At 38.4% G+C, this 25,070-nt stretch overlaps 1 long non-coding RNA gene across 3 annotated transcripts in view; it reads left to right on the forward strand.

The window, feature by feature from the left end:
* Positions 1-606: 606 nt before the first annotated feature.
* The window catches only part of LOC112920306 (uncharacterized), a 40,018-nt gene continuing 15,554 nt past the window's right edge, over positions 607-25,070 (forward strand). For 2 of the 3 annotated variants that reach the window (XR_011995790.1, XR_011995791.1), the window contains exon 1: positions 1,949-2,059. This is a non-coding gene — a long non-coding RNA (uncharacterized lncRNA). Of the gene's footprint in view, positions 847-1,948; positions 2,060-25,070 lie in introns of those variants that run through there. The other variant, XR_011995792.1, reaches the window with a different exon arrangement.

The raw sequence follows: 25,070 nt of genomic DNA on the forward strand, positions 1-25,070 counted from the left end.
ATAATACAATGTCTGGCCTTCCCCCTGACCTGCTGGTGTATTTTTGGCCTCATTAGTAGTCAGGGAGATGCCTTAGTGCATCCGGGGCTGCGAGTCAGGGATGAGACACTACAACGGAGAGAGAGGGAGCGAGCGCGCGAGGATATTAGAAGGGAGGCTTGTCTCCAAGATATGGAAGGAAGTGAGAAATGACAGGACCGCAAGCTTTGTATGGAGGAGCCTGGCGGGGCGGGGGAGCGGCGGGGAGAGCCAAGTGGATTCTCAGAAAAGCAGGGAAGCCGTAGAGGAGCTAAAGGTGATTAGAGGGGGATATTGATTCCTTACTCTGCCAGAGATTTAAGCAGGCATGCGAGGAATCTGCACCATGGTTGGCAAAAGGAGACCCGTTGCCTCCTGTAACCAGACACTCGGGCTTTCCAGGAGCCCAGGGAGAGAGCCGAGAAGAAAGGGGGCAGTGTGGTCTAGGAAAATTCAACTTGTCGCTGATTTGTGCCTGATGCTTGCTGCCCGTCAGCAGCCTCCCTTACAATCTTTTTTTTTTTTTTTTCTCTCTCTCTCCCTTTTTTTTTCTTGCCTTCTCCTTCTTCACCGAAGCCTAGGGGAGCCAGCAAAGATTAAATGTGCTTTCTCAAAGGCAGCCACTTCATGCTGCTATGTCGAAAGGGCCATTATTATTATTATTTTTAATAGGAAAAGGAAAAGGGAGAGAGAGGGAGGTTGAGACAGGGAGAGAAGCAAGGTAGGTTGATGACGGACTAGATTTTCTGGGAGGAAAAGGAAAGTGAGAGAGAAAGGAGAAACCCTGAACTGAACCGGACCATCGAGCCTGAGGAGAGCCTTACAGAGGTGAGAAAAAAAAAAAGTTGTCTTGAAGATGGGGAGGGGGGGTGGGGATGCTGAATAGATCCTGTGCGGAGGTAAAGGAGGCATAATTTAGCTGTCTTGCTGGTGTGATTCTATTTTGGAAAGGGGGGGGGAGCCGGGGGGGAAGAGCCTGGAGCTTTAACGGGTTTTAGTTGCCTGTAGAAATATATACCAAATATTTAGCATTTTTACTAAGTGCTGGAGGCCCCTCCAGTGCCTTCCTCGCGGGGGCTGCTTTGTCATTCTCTTTGACTTGCCAGCCATCTACCTTGCTGAGGCTGGAATAAAAGAAGAAAAAAAAAGGAAGGAAGGAAGGATAGAAAAAGAAAGAGGAAAGAAAGAAAAAGAAGAAAAAAAGAAGAAGGAAAGAGGAGAGAGGAAAAGGGGAAAGAAAAATTTTAAAGGAGTCATCTACCCACCCACTTCCCCTCCCTTCTCTTCCCATTTTGGAGGCGGCACAGGAGCCCCTGGCGCAGAACAGCTCGGCTCCCAGGCAGACTGGGGTTGGAGGGGGGGCAGAGACTCTCTCTCTCAGGTACAGAACCGGTAGCTTCTGCGAAGATGGAGGGGAATTAGGCTTCTGATTCCTCTGAAATATTGGCAAAAGGCTCCCCAAGGTTCGGCGGCGGGAGTGGGGCGGGGGAGACGGCTCTCCCCAGCCTGCACCCACCCCTTCCCACCTCGCCTCCCAAATGACAGCCTGGTGCTGGCTCTGCGTGATTTGGCCTTGGCTTCAGCCAAGCAGCTGATGCAGAGGAGGCCCCGTTTGCAGGACTGACTGGCAAAGTGCACGCTGAAGAAAGAAGGAAGAAATTTTTTAAAGCAGCTCTGGGGAGGTTTCTCATTCAAAAAAAAGAAAGAAAGAAAGAAAGAAAGAAAGAAAGAAAGAAAGAAAAGAAAAGAATTAAAAAAAATTTTTTTTAACTGAATATTTTCCAAATTCGATCAGCCCCAGCCCCTCCCTGCGCCTCCCCCAAATTGCCTTTTTTTTTTCCCCTCCCTCGTCAAAGCATAAACTACAGAGTTACAGTCTCTAGATTTGGTGTAACGCTTCCTGCCCCCGCCTCCCCTCCCCGCCCCGTTGTCGGTCCTCTATTGAAACACCTCGCCCAGGCTAGCGCACTGCGAGCTCACATTCCCCCCCTTGCTCGGAATGGTGTTACGGGAGCCTGCAGCCCTGCTCCGCTTCCAATGGGTGAGTCTAAAACGCTATTCGCATTTATACTTTCATGGCCTCCAGCCCCTACTTCTTGGTCTTCTCCTTCTGAAAGCCTGATTTCTCTGATTTTGCATGCGGCATGCCTTGCCCAGGGGGAAAGAGATGCCTCCTATTTTCCATACGGTCAGCTGTGCTAGTTGTAAGTTAAAGCTTTGAAAGGGCATTTAATCCTTATGTTAGTTAGACCATGGTTTGTATAAAAAGAAACAAACAAACAACCGTGGGCATTTCTGGGTCTATGCATATTGTTTCTCATTTTAGTAAAACTGTGTTGCCCAAAGCTTCAAAGAGTTTTCTCTGATAGACTCACGATTGTGTGTTCAGGTATGTATATATGTCCACGGATCCTGCGTGTGTGTGTGTCTGAATATATGATATATACATGGAACCTAAATGTTGTGACCTAAGGAAGCTTCCAGAGTGAGGGGATACCCTGCCACCTGTTTGTTACCTTTTAGTCATGAACCTGGAACAGAAATTGCCTGTCATTCTTGTTTTGCTTTGCTTTGTCTCAAGAAAGAACAATTTGTTGCGCTCCTCTCAATCCCTGAGACCCTAACTTGTGATGTTTACCGTTTAAATCCACGGGTTAGGCTCTTGGGAGCTGCGAGTCGTGCCTTTGCATCCTGGAAATTTGGTGGGACTTTTTCCTTTAAAGCAAAAACAAAAGAAAAGAAAGTTTGTCTGAAGTGATTGAGTGCACCTCTGAGGTTTTCATTGTTAGGAAGGGGTCAGGTGACCAGAAAGTGGCAGCTCCTGGATTTCTGTTAAAGTAGGTATATATTCTGTTATAAGAGCGTGTTGGCTGGTGTGCGTGTGTGTGTGTGTGTGTGTGTGTGTGTGTGTGTGTGTATTATTGGAGCCTGAGGCTTGTGGAACTCCTCTACCATGGTCTATTTCTTGAGAGCAACACGCAGTACTATCCGAGCGTAACAAGAACAGCTCAGTACCTGGTGCTTGACCTCAGAACATATCAGCTGAAGTCCCAGCATGCCCCGTGCCTCCAACTTTTAAACTCAACAGTTAATCTTAAAATTGTGCCCAATTAAAATGGGCATGTGGACATGGTACACATTCGGGACTCACATGTATGTATCATATATGGCTAGATGGTGAACACGCAGACCAAGAGTTTGGGCTAAAATATTAACAGGCTAAAAATACTACCCTTGCTGTTCTACACGGAGGATGAAATTTACAGTATTCATAAAGACCACATTTGTATTACTTTGCAAGATTTTAAAAAATAAGAGGAGTGATAGAGCCTCCTGTGGCTGGGCATCTATTTTAAAACGTTATGCACCGTGAGTTTAAAAGTAATAGGGATTGGAAATATATTTTCTAGATATATAAATGGAGAGAAATAACCACAGCGCACACACACATGCAATTGTTGTATCTTTGGGGAGTAATCATTGCCCATTATTCTTCATTTAAAGATCGGAAAAAATTTATCAGGATTTACATTCAATCCAACAAAGTTATTGATAACACCAAAATGTGCATTTAAAATGATCTTCTCTTAGGATAATTGTTTACGTAGTTTGCAGTTTTCTGAAAACGTAACTTTTCGTGGCAGAATGATTTTAGTGATTCAGATCTATCTCCTAGTTGAAGAAGAGAAACAGTAACTTACCTTTCCTTTGTTGTGAGAGATTCCAATTTTATTTAAACAGTTTCAGTATTCTTGGGCCAACATTTATCTTCTATTTTTGGAAAATACCTAAATCAGCCCTGACTTCAAATGCTTTCTTCTTTTAAAGACTCTATATTGGCTGTAACCTCATTTTATACGTGTAGTGGAAGGTTAAGGAAACTGTTCTTTTCCTGTGTGTGTGTTTTTTTAAGTGTTTATTGCAATTTCAATCATTGACTCCAAATCGTAGTCAAGAAACCATTTTGTATCAGAAAACTGAATCGAGAAAATGAACCGTGCAACAATTGCACCATGTCTTTTGTTGAGACCTCTTGTGTAGTTGTACTATTTAAATATTACTTTCCAGTCTTTGGTGGCCTGAATAGGCTTCAGAGAAAAGAGTTACTTGATTTTCAAGTCATCCTTTGGTTTCTGTAAAATGGATTAATGATTTTTCCCCATCTTAGCGGACGTGTATGCATAGGTATTTGGAATTTATGGAAAGGGATCCATTTAACTTATGGATATATATTACCACATGATTCATAGCAAATATTTGCAAAACATTTGGTGCTTTCCTAAGTCAAAATATATCTGCAGTTAATTCTATGAAAATGTATGCATGGGCCAATAAAAATATGCTGGATATAATTCTTCTGTGATTTTAAAGGGTAACAGGATAGTAATTTAATACAAGTGATACAGATTGTATTCCAAGGCACTCTTTTTTTTTTTTTTTTAACATATTTTCAAGTGGATTGCTCATGCCCTGAGGTTGCTATCACAACTGATCACACAGGCATTTAGGAGAGCACAACGATACACAGGATTTTGTATTTCAGCAGGGGACTGCTCCAGTGTAAGGGCAGGTTTCTCAACACCCCTTCTTCCTCACCGAGCCCATCAGCGAAGTTCAGTGAAATGAATAACATAATTGGTGGTTGGTTCAATCACTACCAGTCTAGACTAGCCCAGACGCATCAATTAGAGAGAGCTGTCTTTTAAAGGGGGAGCGCAACCGAAACAAGCAGGGCATTATTGATACTGATCTTTAAAAGTGCAAATCCAGCTTGGCAGATAAAAAAAAAAATAAGGCGGAGAATTGGGGGGGGGGGCGGTTTGCGTTGCGGGAAGAAAAGAAAAAGACGTGAACTGGAGCTTTCGGACACAGAAGGACAGGAAGCTTGAGAGAAAAGGAATGGATAATGAGTGCAATGCAATGCAGCACCTCCTTGGAACACACAGTTACAATTCAGTTCACAGGGCATACTGGTTCACCATATTTTTAACTAGATTTCCCCCTCCTCCTTTTTTTTTAATTCCTTTTTTTTTTTTTTTTTTTTTTGCCTCTGTTTCCAAAGAAGTGCCAGCTCAAAACCAATGCAGTTGGAAATGTAACAGCTCTAGGAAGCTCTACTGAGAAGAAAGCCAAGTAATACGAACCAGCCAAAACTCCTTTTGCAACATTTTTCCCCAAAAGAAAAACACAGAAGATGTTTATTTTTGAGTCTCTAATTCTACCTTTTAAAAAAAAATCGACTGTACTAATGAACACTACTCATTTTAAATCCAGCACCTGGGAGCTAATTTTATGGGCAAGACACCTTTAGGTAAACAGTTTTCTGACGAATACAGTGAAATGATGAAGAATGTAACAAAAGGCTTTGGTAATTTGGTAGTGGTGGGGGTGGTTTTTGATGGAGAAATAACAGATGATTTAGAAAGCGTTAGGAACACATCAAGCCCCAGGGAAAGAAAATGTTTGATTGGTATTAATTAAAACACTGCTAATATATTCTAATAAAATCAAATTTAACATTCTAAACTAATCCGCTCGGTATGTCAAAGGAAAAGAAAAGTATTATCTTATTTGCATCTCTGCCATCCAAATGCATTTGCTCATTCAGCAGAATTAATTTTTATCACCAGCCTGTTTAATCTCCTCACAGATTTAGTCAAACTTATTCTTTCAAACTAAAAAGGATCAGGGGAGGGGATCCATGGAAGGTATTGGCAAGACTAGGGACTGTATTTAGCACTGGCTTTATATTTACCATGTCCTTTTCCTTCGCTGTAGTGGGGTGTGGAGGCACCCGTGAGACTCGGGTGTAGGGGGGTGATGGATGGTTAATTTTCCTCTTTCTCTCCTACCTACCAGGTTATTTGGCAATTTCAGTTGCCAAATTATTTGAGTGGCATTTATTTACATGACTGATGTTACTCCGTTGATTAATATCTCATTTATTTCTAATTTCAGAATCTATTTTATTACAAATTCCTGATGCAAAAAAAAAAAAAAAAAAAAAAAAAGCTCTCATGCCACACACCAATCGCTTCTTCTCAATTATTTGCAACTCTCGTCCCCTTAAGATAAAGTGGGGAGGTGAATGTAAAATTTTATTCACTAATGAGTTCTTTGTTTCATTATTTTAGCCAAAATTTCTACGGAAAAATGTATGTTTTCTGAAATGGCGAGTTTTGTGCTCTTTATTGTTAAACTCTCACAATGGATAAAACTGTCCCCTAATGACATCATAGCCAAAATGCTTCTCCTCTCATTTTGTCTCTCATGACTATGATATCATATGTAAATATGTGCCCGACACAAAAAATGAATGGGCCAGAAATATCGAGGGGCCACATTTGTGTATTTCAAAAGTGAGGAATTCCGTCCGGCCTCAAGGAGATGGAAACTACGAGACTTATAGTCCTGATGATACGGCTTGTTTTTGCTCCATTGCCTTTTTCAGTTCTTCAACGTAAAAGAGCAATCGCAGTTCGGTTTCACATGTATTGTTCTATAATCCAGGCAATAAATGCTAATTAGTAATGCTCAAGGATCCGACCATTCAGAGTAATTATCATAATTTACTTCTTCCTTGTTAAAGACATTCCTTGCTGATTAAAAAAAAAAAATTAAATCGCTTTCTCATTGCACTGCAGTGGAAATGCATTGGAGACTTGTCCAGGGTATAGTAATACGGTTCTGGCTGCCTTCGAAGTCCTCGACATGTGCCTCTTAGCTTATTCCAAATGGAATTGCAACTTAATTTCTAAAAAGAGATTCATGTAAATGCATAAAGTTTTGCATGTGCACCAGGAATGTATGATTTTATTTTACAAACCCCAAGGCTCCTCCTTCCTGGCCCACCCCCTTTCTAAAACCACTTACTGAGCAGAACAAAGGAAACTGCTAACTATAGAAGCATCATTAAGTGTGAACACAGCAGCATGATAAAGTATGTGATATGACAACATATTTCATTGCACAAAAGTGCAGATAATTAAATAATTCGATAGTAACCCTGGCTAATTAGCAGAAAGATCTTTAAGGAGGAATCAAGAAAATGGATCCAATCAACTTGAATAATATGCTCCATTCTCCAAGATCGCAAATACATATTTGGCTATTTGATAATTGATTGATTCATACAGAAAGATGAGGACAAAAGCCTGTTCCTCAAAATGGAGCTTTGATATGGCATCCTCTTTAGAACAAATTAATCATGGGTTCTGTAAGAACAGAATTTAATGTAGGGCTGTTTCCAGTCAAAGGTGTAATCCTCCATTCAGTTGCACATTTCTCTTTTATCAGGTGTTCTAAAAACATCGCCAACCCCTTTGCTTTTCATATCATTGCCGCAGAATATATATATATATATATATATATATATATATATATATATATATAAAGCCTCCTCCACATTTTCTAATGAGGCTTCTGTTTAAGTTTACTTCATCTTGCTTGAAGCAAATAAGCATGCAAGGCACAGAAGGCATAGGATAAATAACCATGCTGAATATTATATTTGGTGGAATCGTCCCCCTCCCTTGCTTAATGTATCAAGGTAATACTCCCAGTTTCATTGTTCATTGGTCCTTTCAGAAAGAGCTTCGGCTTTTACTTGAGGTTTGTAAGCACATTAGAGGAATAATTCCCTCTGGATACTATACAGAAGGAGCCACCTGCAAAATGTTGATGCTGTTATTGAAATCTCAAGTGGAATCAGCTTTCAAAAAATTAGATATTAGATGCATCCGATATAATTTGCAATGTGTAATTATACTAATGTGCATATAGTTGTGTGTTGCTTTACATGTTGCCTACTTGAGATTTTTTTTTTCATGGGCATTTCTCATCATTTGAAATGGCTCCTGAGTAGAATGTTCTTAAAATCGGCTTTTAAAAAAATTCCTCGCCAATTAATATTAGAATACAAGGGCTCTACGGTCTGTGTTTTCATGTAAGAATGAATGAATGTGTGTGACCTAGATGTTGGAAAGTAATGATCTCTAAGAGGGTTATCATTTGTGGACACTTGATTTAGTTGTAAAATATTGCCTACTCTTTACTGATTTAGCCTTTATCCAGACTTTGGACAATTTGTGAAGTAATGGAGAATATTAGAATAGTAAATCTTATTCACAAGAAATCCATTTCCTTTACTGGGATGAGATAAAATGCCAGGGAAATGACTTTAGGCAGAGATAATTTTAATTTAATCAAAGTGACCAAAATCATAACAGTAGTAAACAAGTTCTTTCCCATTTTTCCTCCATTTTGCATGGCGCATGATGAATAACTGAAGCTCTGCCTTAAGTCATTTGTGCACTAACATCAACTTCCCTTTTGGTGTCTTGACATGGTGTTCCGTTGGACTGAAGACCCCCTCCCCACCAAGGAGCTGGCCCCCGAAGATCTAGCTATTAAGGAAAAACCCAGGCAGTGCAACAGTGAGTTGATTGGTCAGCCTGGTGCGTGGCACTTGCTATATGCTCAGTAGGTGGAGATGCTCTTGATGCAAATTTGGAGAATCATTACCCGTCAGATCACAGAGGGACCCTGAGCAAGGCTACGCAAGGGTCCCAATTTATGCTTATATGTTTGGGAGACAAAAAAGATTCCAAGGGAGCTCATGCTCATGTTGAGATGATGCAAGATATTACTCATTCCAATTAAGTAGGCAGAGGCCCCAAAGAAGGCTGATTTGTTAAACGTTTGACTCATAATAGACACCAAAATACGGTGGCTCATATTTTTATACTATTTATTCCTCAAAATTCATTTTAATGATGGGACCCATGTTATAAAGGGGGAATTTTACATGGGCTGTATCTATGCAACACCAAAGCAATGCATTGCTTTACTTTTCATTTGCTCATGTATGCAAGGACTTTCCATTAGTACACTACCCAAAGGAGTCACCAAAAAATTGTGCGAACCATCCTTCCTTACTCCAGTAACATTTTAATTTATTCACAAATGAGTCTTACACACGTGCATCAAGAGCTTAGCACCCCACTGTCCCAAACCATGTTCATAAAATACCGAGTTGTAAAATCTGTAAGATACATTTTTAGTTTCTCATCTAGGATCCATTGTCTCAGGCTTGGTCAGAACAGAAAAATACCTGTTAACAATACGTAACACTGAGTTATTTATTAGGTTTTAGAAGACAAACATTATACCTGCTGTTTAGAGACGCATCTTCAGTGTATCCAAAGTGTTTAGGGCAGATCTGTGGCAGTATATCAGTGATATGGGGTAGCACATCCCTCTCGCTGTGCCTAACTCATTATGCAACTTCATTGTGCTGGCATAATGAAGAGGCTGACAATAAAGGCTTTAGTTAAATTAAAATCCACCTGCAAAGTATATTTCATTCATAACAACTTTTGTAGAATAAAAGAAACATTAATACAGCTCTTCCCAAATACCCTTATCTGCAAAATGAGTGGGTTGGATTAGTTGGTCTCTAAATGTTTTTACAGCTTTAAGAATCTTCGAAGCTACTCTAAAGTATAGAAATAGAAGAACAACTCCAAGATCCTTCAATCCGGAGTCCATTTGTACCAACAGTTGTCTTTTAAAGTTATATTTGATTCCACCTCCAGGTGCTTTATTTACTAACATATTTTGCCTTGCTGCTAAAACAGTAAAGGCTGAAGTTCATTTTCAGGAAGGGCAGTGACAGAAAGGAGGAACAGCTGAAGAATGAAAAAAGCTACACAGTGGGAGAAGAAAATTCTTGATCTGACTTCTAAGCCCATGTCCTTCAGCATTAACACAGAAGAAACCCAGACAAGCACCTGCCTTTCTATTTTAAGACCATATTCTTCAGTCCTTCTGCCTTCATTTAATTTCTTGCAGCGTGGTTTTGTTTTACCCCATTGGGTTGATGCCTTTGAGTTTTACATTTCTCTTTCCATTTGATTCCTCTGAATCATATTAATATTCTCTTCAAAACCCACAATAGTCACATTCACACACCACGCTTCCGAAATTAAATCTTAGCATGTTCAAAACCTCCTGAAAATTGCCCTGCCCTATTTTCTAAAGCCACTCCGAATGTATGATCTCTCCTTGAATTAGGCAAGCCCGTTCTTCCTGGCTTCCAAGTCTTTGAATGAGCTGGCACCCTGCTTTTTCTCTTTGCACACTGTGTCCCTCTACCACTTGCACATTTCAGAAACCTTTCTCTTCTCTCTTCCTTCCTCTCCCTCCCTCCACCTCCATTCTGTCTTCTCTCCCTCCCTCCCTTCCCACCTACCTTCCTTCCTTCCTTCCTTCCTTCCTTCCTTCCTTCCTTCCTTCCTTATTTTTCCCTCCCTTTTGTTTTTCCTTTCCTTCTGTCTTCCACTGGGCAAAATGTGTCATGCTCTGAACCAGGCACTAGAAATACAAAGACAAATGCGAGGAACTGACATTAACTCCTAACAATTCCAGTGACTTCATTCGCTTCTGTGTTGCTAAGCACTTCTGTATCCATAGTCATTTTATTTTGCCTTTAGTCTTTAGATTTCTTTGAATTTGTCCTTAATGTCCTGTGTTCTTTTGTGGTTTTCCTACGTGTCGTATTTCAGTAAGTTGCCTGTTGGATAAACCTGAAGCTTTTCTTACGGAGCGTTTTCTCCCCAGACTGATTAGTGCGGGGTGCTCACACACTCAAGCAGTGCTGTTGCTTGGCTGATCCTCGAGCGACGTGAACAGTGAGAGAGCGCTACATCTTCGTGGTGATGCAGCATTTCACATGTGCTTAGAAATAGCATGGCCCCCAAAGTACCCTTACGTTTGCTTATTTCTATCGAATAGTCAATGTGATAACTTTCTGTGACATGTTCTGTTATTTTTGTAGTTGTGTCGATGTTCCTTTCAGCTGGTCCCATAGCCCCCCTCCTCAGGAAGGTCTCCCCAGTGAAAGAACAAAAATGGCACTGGCCACAGCTGCACTGGTGGACACTCAAGCCAACTATGAAGTTGAGACAAAGGAAGCGATCACCTGAAGACACCTCTCCTGCTAAGCAGCCCCCTAAATGGTGCGATTTCAGGCAATAGAACTCCCAGAACACCAGGCAATCTTTTCAAGAAACAGCAAAAAACTTCATGGTGACATCTAGATTTCTCAGGAGCCAAGGACTTTCCCTTCCTCTTGTGTATTCCTCTGTTTGTATTTTAATTCAATGTGACATTCATTTCTCAAATATATCCCCAGTATGAATATGCTTCTTAATGCACCGATTTTTAAAATAGAAAATCGCACAAATGTGTTCATGTTTCAAGGAGTGAAATTAATGCTGTAAGTAGATCAGTTTTTTAACCACATGTGGTTTAATCTGAAGAGTGACCCAAGGGAATATAAAGTACTTTTGAAATAGCAGGGCAATGAGAGACAATCCAAAGGCTAAAATAATGGTGGAAACTCATAAGGCAGCCAAGAGATACCACATTATCCTACCTGACACCCACCAATGAACCATTCTTTTAATCAAACAAGATAGGTTCTGTAAGACATGGTCACTGCCTCTAAAGAGTGTAAATCTAGTTCAACAGAAATAGGTAAACTTTTGAAAGGATAGTAACAAATCAGGTCTGTAGATGTCAAGATCACAACAAAAGATATAAACAAAGAACTCAGAGGAGTTCACCATCATCTGGGCAAAACCAGTCAATTTAGGGAAGGAAGTTCGCAAAGGAGGAAAATACAAAATGAATCTTACAGAGTGTTAAAGATTTTTTTCTTTTTTTTTAATTTTTTTATTTATTTTTTTAACAGAGTGTGAAAGATTTAGGGGCACCTGGCTGGCTTAGTTGGAGCATGTGACTCTTAATCTCAGGGTTGTGAGTTTAAGCCCAATGTTGGGTGTGGAGCCTATTTTTAAAAAAGGGATATTAAAGATTCAGATAAATGGAAAGGAAAGAGAAAATAGAGTCCTTTATTTTTATTTATTTATTTTTTAAATAGAGTCCTTTAAATGAATGGAATATTGCGAGCACAGCCATGGAGGAACAAATCTATGTGATGAATTTAAGGAATTATGAATATACATGTCTAATTGACATTCAGTGCATATATATATATATATATATATATATATATATTAAGGACTCCACACACACGCTTCCCCTCTCCCACCCTGGGTGTCCCTAGAATTATCATCGTATCTCTTTGCCATTAAAGCAAGTGAGAATGATTGGTGGTAATGCAAGAACTTATGATTTTTCTGTTAACTTAATAGTAATTGGTATTCACTGAGTTCTTACTCTGTTAAGCATTTTACATAGGAACCCACCTAAGCCTGCAATTCAGAACAACCCTGCAAAATCGGTATTATTATCCCTGTTTTAAAGATAAGGTTTAATGAGGTCAAGTAACTTGCCAAACTACCATATACAGGGTTCACATTCAGAACTGTGATCATAAAGCTCCTGATCTAAAAGCACTAAATCACAATATTGCGATCAATGTTGCAGTATTACCACTTCAATATTCCTCAATAGTTTTTTACAGTAAACAAATAGGTCATTCAGTTATCCCTTCAATCTTTTCTGTTTTCTGCTAAAATCATGGAAAGAATTTTCATGATAGAAAATTGAAAGAATTGGGTAATAGAGTTTATCAGCATTTTAGGCTTTTTGTTGTTTTTGCTGCTTTTTTTTTTTTTTTTTTGCCAGACATTGAGGAAATTGTTCGCTGTGTTCTGCATGAAATCTCAAATTCTTGAGAATTAAAAAAAGAGGGGGGCACTTAAAGGTCATCTGTTGCAATGTGCTTTTCTACAGATGACAAATCAAAGTTAGAGCGACTTACGGAAGATCACACATTTGAGTGTGGCTGAGCTAGGTCCAGAAACCAGGCTGTCCAGTCTCCTTTCAGAGGCTCTTGAACTACTCCACCCTGCCTAAATGAAGGACAAATTTGAATTTGATCAAAGAAAGCATTGTTTCTGGATGATCATTGCACCTAGTAGATTGTTTCAGTTTTTCACCTCTTTGGCTTCCCACCTCAATGTGAAAAATAGCCTGTTATGAACTAACATCTTTTGATGCATAAGCTGTCAATAATCCATCCCCAGAGAACACATAATGGCTCAGGTTATGTGTATAATGTCTTCAATGACATTCTTAAGTTATTTGAAATTCTTAGCTCACCTAAACAAATCGGATCTTCTAATGAGCCTTTTCTTACCCAATTTTATGCACAGTATGTATTTGTAAGTGCTTCTGCATGAATATTTATACATGACTGTTTCAATAGTCCTTATGTTTTTGAAAATATCAATGGTTATTTGCTATTTTAATCCTCACTTATCCATGTAACGAACTCAAGAATACTTCAGCCCTAAAAAGCTAGAATTGAGGAAATCTCACTCTTCTTTACCAGCTCCTTTGCATTTAGTTGGCATTTAGTAATGATTAATAAAGTGGTCAGCTGGATAACACAGGGGTTCAATATACAATTCTGTCTTGAAGGAGTCAGTTAAGCTAAATCTACTTAAGGATAAACATTTAGACGTTTGAAAGTACCTGAATATTTGACTGTTGTAAATTTCCATGTAAAAATCTGGCATTGTCAGACTTAGACCTCCTTTTAGCTCAGGTTGTCCTGTTTTCAAAATGATGATTATTGGCCGCATCTCACACAGTTCTCATTAAGTGAGTTCATAAATAAACAGGTTTTTTTTTAAAGAGTGGCCAAGCACAAAATGTGACTTTGTTGACATTTTATGAGACTTTGTCATATGTCCCTTGAATCCCCAATAAAAGCAATGTTGTATCAACTGTGAACTTGTGTTGATTTCTTGGAAGAGTATGCTCTCATAACTGGTTTGTTTTTAAAGCTGGTTTCAGGATCCACCAGGAGCAGTTGATCTGATGTGATGGGAAAAACTTAAATTTAGAGACAATATCTCATAATCTCATATTGGCCTTTCAATAAATGGAACCATCATCTACCCAGGTCAGAAAGCAAGGGGTGGTCCTTGTCTTTTCTCCTTCCACCTGTCATGGCCAATCACTTAGGACAATCATTTAGATTTTCCCTTCTTCTTTTTTCAAATACATCTGCTTCTTTTCCTCTTCTGTGCAACTGTAGTTAAGACAGCCTGCATTTCTCACCTGGACTACTGAGTCATGCCTCTAGTTTTCCCCTTCATGTTGCCAAGCAGCAGCCAGGGAAATCTCTCTAAACCACAGACATGATCATATCATTCCACAGTTTCAAACTTTTCCCTGGCTTCCCATTGCCCTTGGAATATTGTGACACCTAAAGCCCTTCATATCCTGAATCCTGGCCCCAGCATCCCTGTCTGGACTTATCAAGTACCTGTTTTCCACTGCCTTTTCTAGGTTCTTGCCATGTCTTTTTGCCATTTCTTATTGTTCTTTTTACTTTCTGGGCTTTCTCACACACTTAAACCTTCTGCTTAGTACTATTTCCACTACCCTTCCAGACTCATTCTCTTGTCCTTAAGGTCTTATTCTGGAAGTCACTTCCTCTTGGAAATTTCCACCCTAGTTCATTACCACTACCCCTGCCTAGGACGGGCTTCCTCATGTAGAAGTTTTTATAGCATTCTGTGCTTACTTCATATATCCCTTGTCACCCAGATTATGATAATTTATATGCTAGCCTCCTCCATTTGAATGTGAAATTCTAGACCTACCTTGTTGAGTAGGGGAGCCACTTGCCACAGGTGGCTACTGCAATATAAGTTTGCTAATATTGAAGGAAATTAAAAATTCGGTTTCTCAATGGCACTGGCCATATCTCAAGGGCTCAGTAGTCAGATGTGACTAGTGGCCACCCTGTTGAGCAGCACAAATGCAAAACAATTCTATCATTGATGAAGTTCTATTGGATAATACTGTCCTGAAAGACAAGTATTATGTTTGCTTGTCATTTCATCCCCTAGATTTGCAGGCTTTTTAAACTGGAATTTGCCATCTAAACCTCAGAGCAAAAAAATTGAGTGACTATTTCTACAGTTTTCCCAAGGATGATATACAATTAAAAAATGTACTATATACATATGGAGGAAATTAACTCATTACATGGTAAGATGTCAGTTAGAGAGGTTTAATTCTAGTATAAAACCCCCATTGACAAAGTCAACGATGGGCTGTCATAGTGCATGGTACACTGTAAGTACTTCATCATTATCTGCCGGATGAATGAATGACACATCTGGATTCTTAGACATTTCATTTTATTCATTTTCACCTAGATGTGTGGAGTCATGTAGGAGACATGTCTTTAGATTCCAAAGGGCCTCTTCTCTGGAGGATGTGGTGATAGACGATTTCCTCACTTTCATCTCAAGGATACATTGCATTGTATCAGTGCAATGGGATTACCCATTATTTCTCTTTCCTTCATTGTTTACACAGCTAACCAATAGTAGAAAATTGAGTTCTTGGGCAGCCCGGGTGGGTCAGGGGTTTAGCGCTGTACTTCGGCCCAGGGCCTGATCCTGGAGACCCAGGATTGAGTCCCACCCACATCAGGCTTCCTGCATGGAGTCTGCTTCTCCCTCTGCCTGTGTTTCTGCCTCTCTCTCTCTCTCTCTCTCTCTCTATCTCTCATGAATAAATCAATAAAATCTTTTTTTAAAAAAAGAAAATTGAGTTCCTATTCAGTGAATAAGATCAAAGTGAAAATGATCAAAGTAGATACCAGATTTGATAAGCCCTACTTCTTTTAGGAATTGACCAAAGTGCACTAAAACTTTTGATCATTTCCTGAGCACCTACTATGTCCCAGACATTTTGTTAGGTCCTGAGGATATAGGAAGTAACAATATGGACACAATTCCTGTGCTCATAATGAACCATTAATATTATTTCAGTTCTTCTCCCTGCCTTGTACCCAAAGCAAAAGTTTTCAACATTGGTTACATGATGTAACGACCCAGGGGGTTTAAAAGATATGGGATACCTGGGTCTTTCTTCAAAAGGCTCTAATTTAACTGGTGTGAGGCATGGCCTGGGAATTGGGGTTCTCTTAAGGCTCCCCATGTGATTAAAAATGTGTAGCTAAAGTTGAGAACCATTCATTTATGAGGACATAATCTTGGGGTGAGTTTAGAGATTAAGAGCTTTTGGTATTGGTGATTGATAGCCTATTTAAATCAAAAAAAGAAACTTTAAAATCATCTAATATATCCACATTTTACTTTTTATTCCTCAGAATACTGGTACTTAAGAGTTACTTAAGGTGTCCAGGTCAAACAGCCAGTTTATGACTAAGACCTGATCCCAGGCTTTTGACTCTAACACCACTCTCTTGTTGTCCCACTAAGCTATCTCAGGGAAATAGAAAATAATTTTCCCCAAGTCAAGAGACAACCAATCTCCACTGTGGTCAAGGTTTTTTTAACGTAAGCTTGAATTCGGACCAGTTTTAATCCCATGTACTCAAATTTTCTTGCTAATCAAATGTGAGCACTATAGATTTATTTTGTTAGAGTACAACTTCTTTTGGGGGGATATACACAACTCTCTCTCTCTCTCTCTCTCTCTATATATATATATATATATATATATATAATCTGTAAAGAGAGGGTATAACTTTATATATCTGTAAAGAGAGGGTATAACTTTTTGGGGGAATATATATACTTCTCTCGATGAACAGATAGATAATTTCACTGTAAAGAGAGAACTCAGGTTCCCAGGGGCCCTAACCACATTCAAAAAATCAATATGCATATGTTGAACTCCACACATCACTAGAAAGGACATTTTGCCTTTAAACTTGAACTCCTTAACAGCAGAAATTATAGGATAGTAGGAGGAGAAAATAAGAGAGCATTGTGCTCTCACGTTCTCCGTCCCACCCACCTTGTTACAGGACATTCCATTGAGTTTAACATTTCAGAGCACAGGTAAAAATTTCCAGTCTGGCCCCATGAGAAAAGCTGACTCTGAAAAATAACTACCATTAAGAAAAAGTTACCTTTCTTTTTGCAACCACCACTCCCCATTTGTAGGTTCTGCTCAGAGATCAAGAGAATCCAGGAACCAGAGTTCACTCTTCTCCATCCGTACAAGACCACGTAGTGAAAATGTGCCTTTCCATTTTTTAAGCATCAAAATAAAACTCATGTTCACATAGTTCCTTCGGAACATATTTCAGTGTTTGAGAGACTACACAGTTGGGAAATTCTGTTTTATTTCGATCCCAAATCCCTCACGCTATAGTTTAATCCCATTTTCTGTTGTTCCCTGTGGAGAGAAAGAACAGCTGGTCTCCATTCTCTCTAAACCCAATCCCTTCAAGTCCTTAAAGACACCTACCTCCCAGCCTTCTCTTCTCTGGAATAAATAATAACAGTTCCCATCAGGAAAATGTCTCTCTTGGAGTGTGCATATTAGCTGCCATATCACATATATGCATGCTTATCACATAATGTTCATAACCAAAACAAGCCAAGGCCAAGAGCAAAAACAAGCAAATGCATCATTGTTTTCATGAATGAAGTTACAGATCCAATAATAGATGCTGAATACATAGCTGTGAATGATAATCTTCCAATAATTATGTGCCAAAATTATCATAATTTCTTTTAGAAAGTATTGGCAATCTGTTGCTTTTGGAGAAGTGAATTAAAAATTCGACGATTAGGTTTCAATTTCTTTTATGCAAGTTCTCCCCGTGCCCTGCAATGGAATATTCCATTCAGCATTCCACAGCAGGAGCCACCATTGCTTTGACAAAAATAGATACAGTATTGGAACATTCAGTCAATGGAGTAATCCAATTGTCTGAACATTCTTTTCTGCTTTGTCATTTACATTTTAATAAATCCCAGAATATGTCAAGCTGTATCGAGTTGTACCAAGTGTAGCTAATAACATGCAGTTACCAGATGCAATGAGGAAATCATAACATGCAAGCCCTGAAATGCATCAACATTTGTTTTGTGTATATTTTTAGGCTCCAACATTTTAAATAGGGATACTCTTAAAAATAAAAAATGGATATTTAGCAAAATCCTTGCTATTATCAACATTCTGTTAGTATATTCGGTTTTCATAAAGGAAGCTGTGGGGAGGGGATGCTGTACTTAATTGATCTAAGACTGCTGGCATCTGTAAGCCGCAAGGATGACACTGTATAGCTCGCAAAATGTGGAATGTTAAATGATCTTAAATGATCATCTTATGCCCATTTTTTCTCCAGTTCACTGTCTCTCCATTCAGGAGGCTAAGATAATCACATTTTAAAGTCACTTGACATTACACAATGCCAAGATTCAGGCAAACCAGTCCTGAAAGAGATGTGTGTGTGTGTGTGTGTGTGTGTGTGTGTGTGTGTGTGTGATTATTGTTACCTACTATGCATAACTTACCCCATGCATATATTGACCACCATCTGATCCAACACTTTGAGAGATTTGCTATCCTGGTTTGACTGAACCCCCTGAATTTCACAATGTGAAAGAGCTGTAAGGGTAGTGGAGTGAGTCTCAGAGTACTGGGGATCCCTAGATAGGTGTGTGCCTAGAGAGGAGAGTTCTCTAAGGATAAGACTTTTCATATTAGTCTTTACTGGTAAAAAAGAAATCGCATGGACCCTGTGTTGGGCTCCATGCTCAACATGGAGTCTACTTGAGGTCCTTTATCCCTTTCCCTCTGCCCCTCCCCCTGCTTGTGCCCTCTAAATAAATAAATAAAACCTTTTAAAAGAATCACATGGGACATGAGGCTAAAATTTAGCTCTGGTTGTACCCTCTGAATCTAGTTACTAAGTCACTTGAGTGAACACATCACAGAACTCTCACCTGAGGTTTCTTCTCTCAAACTTCTGATCATTATCATTATGATTATTATTGGAATATTAGTTGCCAAAAGACTAGGGTTATTTGCTGACATCAGGTAAATCTGATTAGTGTTAAACTTGTAATAAACCCAAGGATTAAAAAGACTCTTTTGGGTTTTGCTGATGCATAAAGATTGTGAGCAGTACACCACTATTACTACATGGGGTCAAGTGTGGCATTGAGGAGAATGATATCATAACTCAGAGCAGTACAATGAAGGAAATGAAAATGTGCTGGCATTGTAATACACAAGTGAAGTCATTAGCATTTCCTGAATCCCAGAGTTTCCTCTTACTCTATCCAAGGTATGATAACTGATAGTTTAGTGGAGAAATATGACCTACCCAATAGAATTGTCACAATATCTTGAAGACCTCTAGAGAAGAATCCTTTACAACTTCCTAATTCACCTAGAATATGACCAAACACTTGCTATGTCTTATAAAGTACTACCGTGTTTATAGAATAATGGGTTATAGCTTTGGCTAACACTCAATGAACTTGAATTTATCAACTAGTGATCTCAATCAATATTAGGGAGAATTTTAGAAGGCATGCCAGCTAGTGAAGGTCAAAAGCACAACTGGCAGGTTTATTGTCATGAATAAAGTTTCCATGTTCTAGATCTAATTCTATCAATAATTATTTCCTTTAAAATTTCTGTGGATGAGTTGGCTCTTCTGTAAAATAAGAAATATAGTCATTGACTTATCCTTGCTTTACAAAGCTCTTGAAAGTAAATGTGGTAAAAAGTTTGAAGAATGTTTGAAGAAGTTCTTCCTACTTCCTACTTTTAATATTTTCTCTTTTGACATTTTAATTATAATGTGCCTTGGTGAAGTCTCTTTGGCTTCATCTTACTTGGAGCTCTATGGGTTCCCTGGATCTGGATGTTGATTTCCTTCTCCAGGTTAGGGACATTTTCAGCTATTATTTCTTCAGACATGATTTCTTCCCTTTTCTCCTTCTGGAACTCCTCTACTAATATTAATCCATTTTATGTCATCCCATTTACCCCTTAAGCTATCTTCACTTTCTTTTTTCTTTCTTTTTTCTTTTTGCTGCTCTGATTCCACTGCCTTGTCTTTGAGTTGACTGATTCTTTCTTCTGCTTTCTCTAGCCTGTTATTAAAGCCCCTGTAGTCAGTTTGGTTATTGTATTTTCAGCTCTGTAACTTCTGTTTGGTACTTCCTTATATTTTTCATCTCTGTTGAAGTTTTCATTGTGTTTGTCCATTCTTTTCCTCACTTCGGTGGACATCTTTATGACCAGTACTTTGAACTCTTTACTGGGTAAATTACTTATCTCCATTTCATTAAGTTTTTTTTTTCTGAGGTTTTATCTTGTTCTTTCATTCGAAACACATTTCTGTTTCTTTATTTTGCTTGACTCTTTGTGCTGTTTTCTCTGCAGTAGATGAAACAACCATCTCCCACTTGAAGGAAGGCCTCATGTAGGAGATGAAATTTGCTGTTCAAACTTGCCCAAGCTCTTTATTGTCTCTAAAAACGTTGTGCTTGTCCAGTAGCCTATTATATTTTTAATAGCTCCAGAGGCCTCCTTTACAGAAAGACTGGGGCAAGACAGGCTGTGTGCCCCAGTCTGCTATCTGCACAGTGCTTAGGGATGGCATTCTGCCAAGAACCATCTCTCTGACTGCCACAGTCCCATGAGACCTAGGAATGCAAATCCTCTTGGCAACCAGAGCAGGCAATCAAGATTACATCCCATTGGATTTTAACTACCCAGGTTAATAGAGAAGAGCAGGGATGCAAATGTTACAAAAAATTAATATGGTTTATAGGATGCACTTTTGATTTTGCTTTGGCCAAATTTCCTTTTGGATTCTAGATCTATAGACTTTCAATTGTAAAGAAGCCATAAGGACCATATAGGCCATCTTTTGCTTAAATTATGTCTGCTAGCCTATAGCAGAGTACTTTGTGGATTAGCAGTTCCACCTGTAGACAACTCCGTTTAAGTACTTTTTTCTTATATTTAATCACAGGAGGTTCTTCCATCATTCTGTTTCACCCGTGGGTGACAGAATGTAAATCTGATTCTCTTTTACTATCTTCTTCTACTACAGATATCTAAAGGAAGAAATGCTATGCTTTCCAGAATCTCCTACTTTCTAGGCTACATGGCCCTAGCACCTTCCATCACTCTTCCCAGAGCACTGTTTCAAATACCTGAAATATTTTTGTTAGTCTCCACACTCTCATTTGCTTATTTGCCTTTTAAAATGTGCCACTCAGAATTAAATGTGATTGTCTAGATGTAGAATGACCAATAGAGAGTAAAATGTGATGATCACTTTTTACAAAGGGATTTTTTTTTCTGAGTACTAGATTTCTGTGAACAAAGCCTCATATTAATCTTCCTGGCAACCATTTAGCAGTGTTGACCCATATCATCTTACTCTCTATTAAAACACTCATGTCTATTTTATACATGCCGCTGTCAAACATCATTTTTCTCATCCTTAGATGCAGCCCATTATTCTGTCTCTTTGTATCTTTTTTTAATCTCAATTAAGATATCTGATATATCAGATATTGCTCTCAAAGTCATCTTACTCACATATTTGACTCAAACTTTCCCAAAGGAGATCTCAGGAAGCCTTGTAGAGTGACTTGTGGAAGTTAGGATCCCAAATGTCATCTCCCAAAACTATCAGTCTAATAACTGTCAAAGAAATAAGTAGAGTTAATTTGGCACATTTTAAGCATTTTTAAAATTTGGTCTCATATTTATATTGTTACATTTACATGTTTCTTTTAATAACTAATGATGCTGGGAAGCAGCCATCTAAATGAATGATGAGTAGCAAAGGGTTTGGGATCAATATTTTGGGTCAGGTAATCAAAAGAAGGACATTTCATATGTAAGGAATTGAGATCACTAATGTATGTGTTGATGTTTTAAATAACTGGATTTTCTCCTTTCTTGCTCTGTTTGGGTTGATAAATGACCTTCCTTGAAAGAAGAGCTTCCCAATAAAGAAAGCTGGAAATCTTTTGTCCATAATACATAAAGATATGAATATGTCCACTCATCTTTGCACTTATCTATTCCACATAATAAAGTAAAAGTAAATGTGTCAAAAAAAAAAAAAAAAGACTTGATTCCTCACTGTAGTCACAGTTCTCTGTAAGAGGAGAGGGAGTTATATAAGGTGAGTATGGTCTGGCACTTATTCAGGAGTTTGGTTACCAAAGTGCCTAAAGATACATAGCAGGGCATTTCAACTCAATTCAAATTGTTAAAATGAATTGAAATTCATGATAAAGCAGTTCCACAGTCTGGCCCCAGAGGACAGAATTCTTAGCAAGACTCCACTGTACTGTATTATTGGATGGTAATGCTATCCAGAAGCACTGAAAGTCCTCTTTTGATTCTTTTTCTCATTACTTCTGTGCTGAGACTGGCAATTCTTTCTCTGTACCCCATTTTCTCTTGCTCTTTCCTTTTTTTCTTTCCACCTTCTTTCCTTTCTCTTCCATCTCTTCTTCTCTTGCTCTTTTTCTTTCCTGTTTTTTTTGTTGGCATTCCCTCCCCCCCCAAACTGATTTTCTAGAAAGTTATGGCTCTTTCCACTAATTAGGAACTATTTCAGAGCCAAAGATACTTGATTTTGGTGTGTACATGTGGTTTGTTTCTCATGTGACTGTTCTCTTGGGACTTCATCTTTGAATAAACCTGTGTTAAAATTCCATCTGAGGATACCACCACATGTAGTTACCAGGGCTCAGAACTTTCCTTGAAAGAAAAAAAAGAAAAAGAAAAAGAAAAAGAAAGAAGAGAAAAGAGACCTCTCTGGATGGCTTCTGTACTGTCTTTCGCCCAAGTTTTCCTCATGCTCATGTGGCACTATTTGGTAGCTTTGACCAGGGGGAGAAGATTCAACAGTCAAGGATCTACAGCTCCCTTCTTTTCTGTTCCAATAATTAACACTGTTCATTCTTACTTGAGACCACACTCCTATTCTCTAAAGGGTTCTTATCCTGGAATGTGCATCAGGATCATCTTGGAGAACTGTTGAACCATAGGTTCCTGGGTCCTTTCCCAAGAGTTTCTGATTCTGTAGGTCTGAGGTAGAAACCTAGGATTTGCATTTCTATCAGGTTCTCAGGTGATGCTGCTGCTTTTGGTCCTGGGACCACACTTTAAGAACTGTTGCTCTAATCCTAAACCATTATTTTACGCTCCTTCAGCCATTCCTCTAATAGGATAAATAATATCAGTTCCTCTAATCTTCTTTAGTTATATCTATTTCTAGAACTTTCAATTATTAAATGGCTCTTCTTTAAACTATTTCCGAATTCGTATTTTGTTGGATGGCTAGAACTGAATGTAAACTCTAGCTAATTCTGGCATAATAAAAATAACTGTCCTTTATATTTCTATGGTAGATTTCTCCCAAAGGGTTAAAGCTGTCCTTTCTTACTATTATCTTGTTTGTCTGCATAATATCCATGTGATATTATCTGATCTTTGTAAAGGGGACATTTGAAGGAACAGATATTGGGCAATTACTGTGAAGATATTCAGGACAAGACTTGAACTTAGCTTTCCTGGCTCCTAAGGTCACGGTTCTATTTGAATTCTTGAATAATTTGTTTAATTTCTAAAATCCAAGTTCACTTCATCTCATTGGAATCAACAAGAACTATTTTATCTATTAATACACTGTTAAAAACTTCGAGCACTGCTTAATTTTGAGTAAAAGTTGTTATTGACTGTTCATATAAAACTAAGCCTAATTTAAAGTGCTCCACTCAACACAAACAGTTAAAACTCTTTGACCTGAAACTTTATTTCTATGCCTACAAATAATAGTTTTTAACTGTGAACCCACCTTTGGTTTTCAGTTCACTAAACTTAATAATTTGGTGTAGTTTTTCACCCAGTGTTTCCTGCTGTAATAAAATAGCCTTCTACCTGGTTCTACAAATTGATTATGACATTATGTCATTGTTACAATCTTGCTAGTCACAAGATAATTAGGAATTTCTACATTTGTCATTTATCTGGTTCTATGTACTACATGTTTCCAAAAACAAAAGTGAGAAAGAGATTAGAGGGAAAACAGTTTCTCTCAACATACCAATTTCATTATTTACATTATCTTAAAGTCCTTTCGATCCTTAAGCCCCATGGTCCTCTCTCTGCTTTTCTTATATCCTTTTCTGTCTTCCCATCGTGACAAAGAAAATGAAGAGCCTGACAGTTTATGAAACAATAAAGCTGGATTAGATGGGTTTTTAAGGGTTCTATTGTTTGCCCCTAGACCATTGTTGCAAAAGTGAAAGGCTCCAACTGTTTATCTGACACACAAATTGCCATCAGCAAGGTATTAGAAGGAATTTCATTTATTACTATCAAGGAAATAAATAACACCAATGGACTGAGTGTCTTTCATCCAAATTAGACTAACCAAATCAATTCAAGTCATTAGAATACATTATATCCAATTATATATAAATCTGCCTTGTAAATAGCCACTTACCTGCTTGCCCAGAGCAATGTAATGCTTTATGCTAAACCAACATTTAAAAAATTATAGAATTGACTGGCAAAATATTTTAATGGGTTGTTACATATTTTGTGCTTAATTCACTCAGTATACATTAGTTGAGAACCTACTACATTTTGGGAACACAGAGATGAATAATCATGATTTTGGTCCTCAAAGTTTTCACCTCGTAAGGGGATATAGATTTGTAAAGAAATGATTGCCCTTCTCTGGCTCTAAACTGCATTCAATTCCAGGAAAATTAATGGTGTGACTTCCTGCTTGATTTATGCAGGAGAAAAGAAAGATGAAGAGACTGGTGAAAATATCCAGAGGAAAGTAAAAGATGAACATTTGCATAAAGGTTCATGTCTAATGCCTTCCAACAACTTTCTGTAGTAAATGTGGGTTTTGGGTTAAGCAAAATATAACGCGGGAAGATTGGTTTGTGCAGGGATTGTGAACATTGTATTCTAAAGTCAAATAGAAATGCTTCTTAGATTATCTAAAATGTTGAGATCCCATTCTTTCTGTTCTTATGGATAATTAAGTTAAGTACATTAAAAACATCTGCAGGAGAATCACTAGCAATGGGGAAACATATTTATTTATTGAATTATGTTTCTATTTCAAGACAAGCCATTTACTTAGGTAATAATATGTTCTTTCCTCTCTATATAAAGATGGTTTGACTGATTCACACATAGCTGAACACATATGTCAAAGATGT

Source organism: Vulpes vulpes, chromosome 12, assembly GCF_048418805.1.
Source record: "Vulpes vulpes isolate BD-2025 chromosome 12, VulVul3, whole genome shotgun sequence".
Taxonomy (NCBI): domain Eukaryota; kingdom Metazoa; phylum Chordata; class Mammalia; order Carnivora; family Canidae; genus Vulpes; species Vulpes vulpes.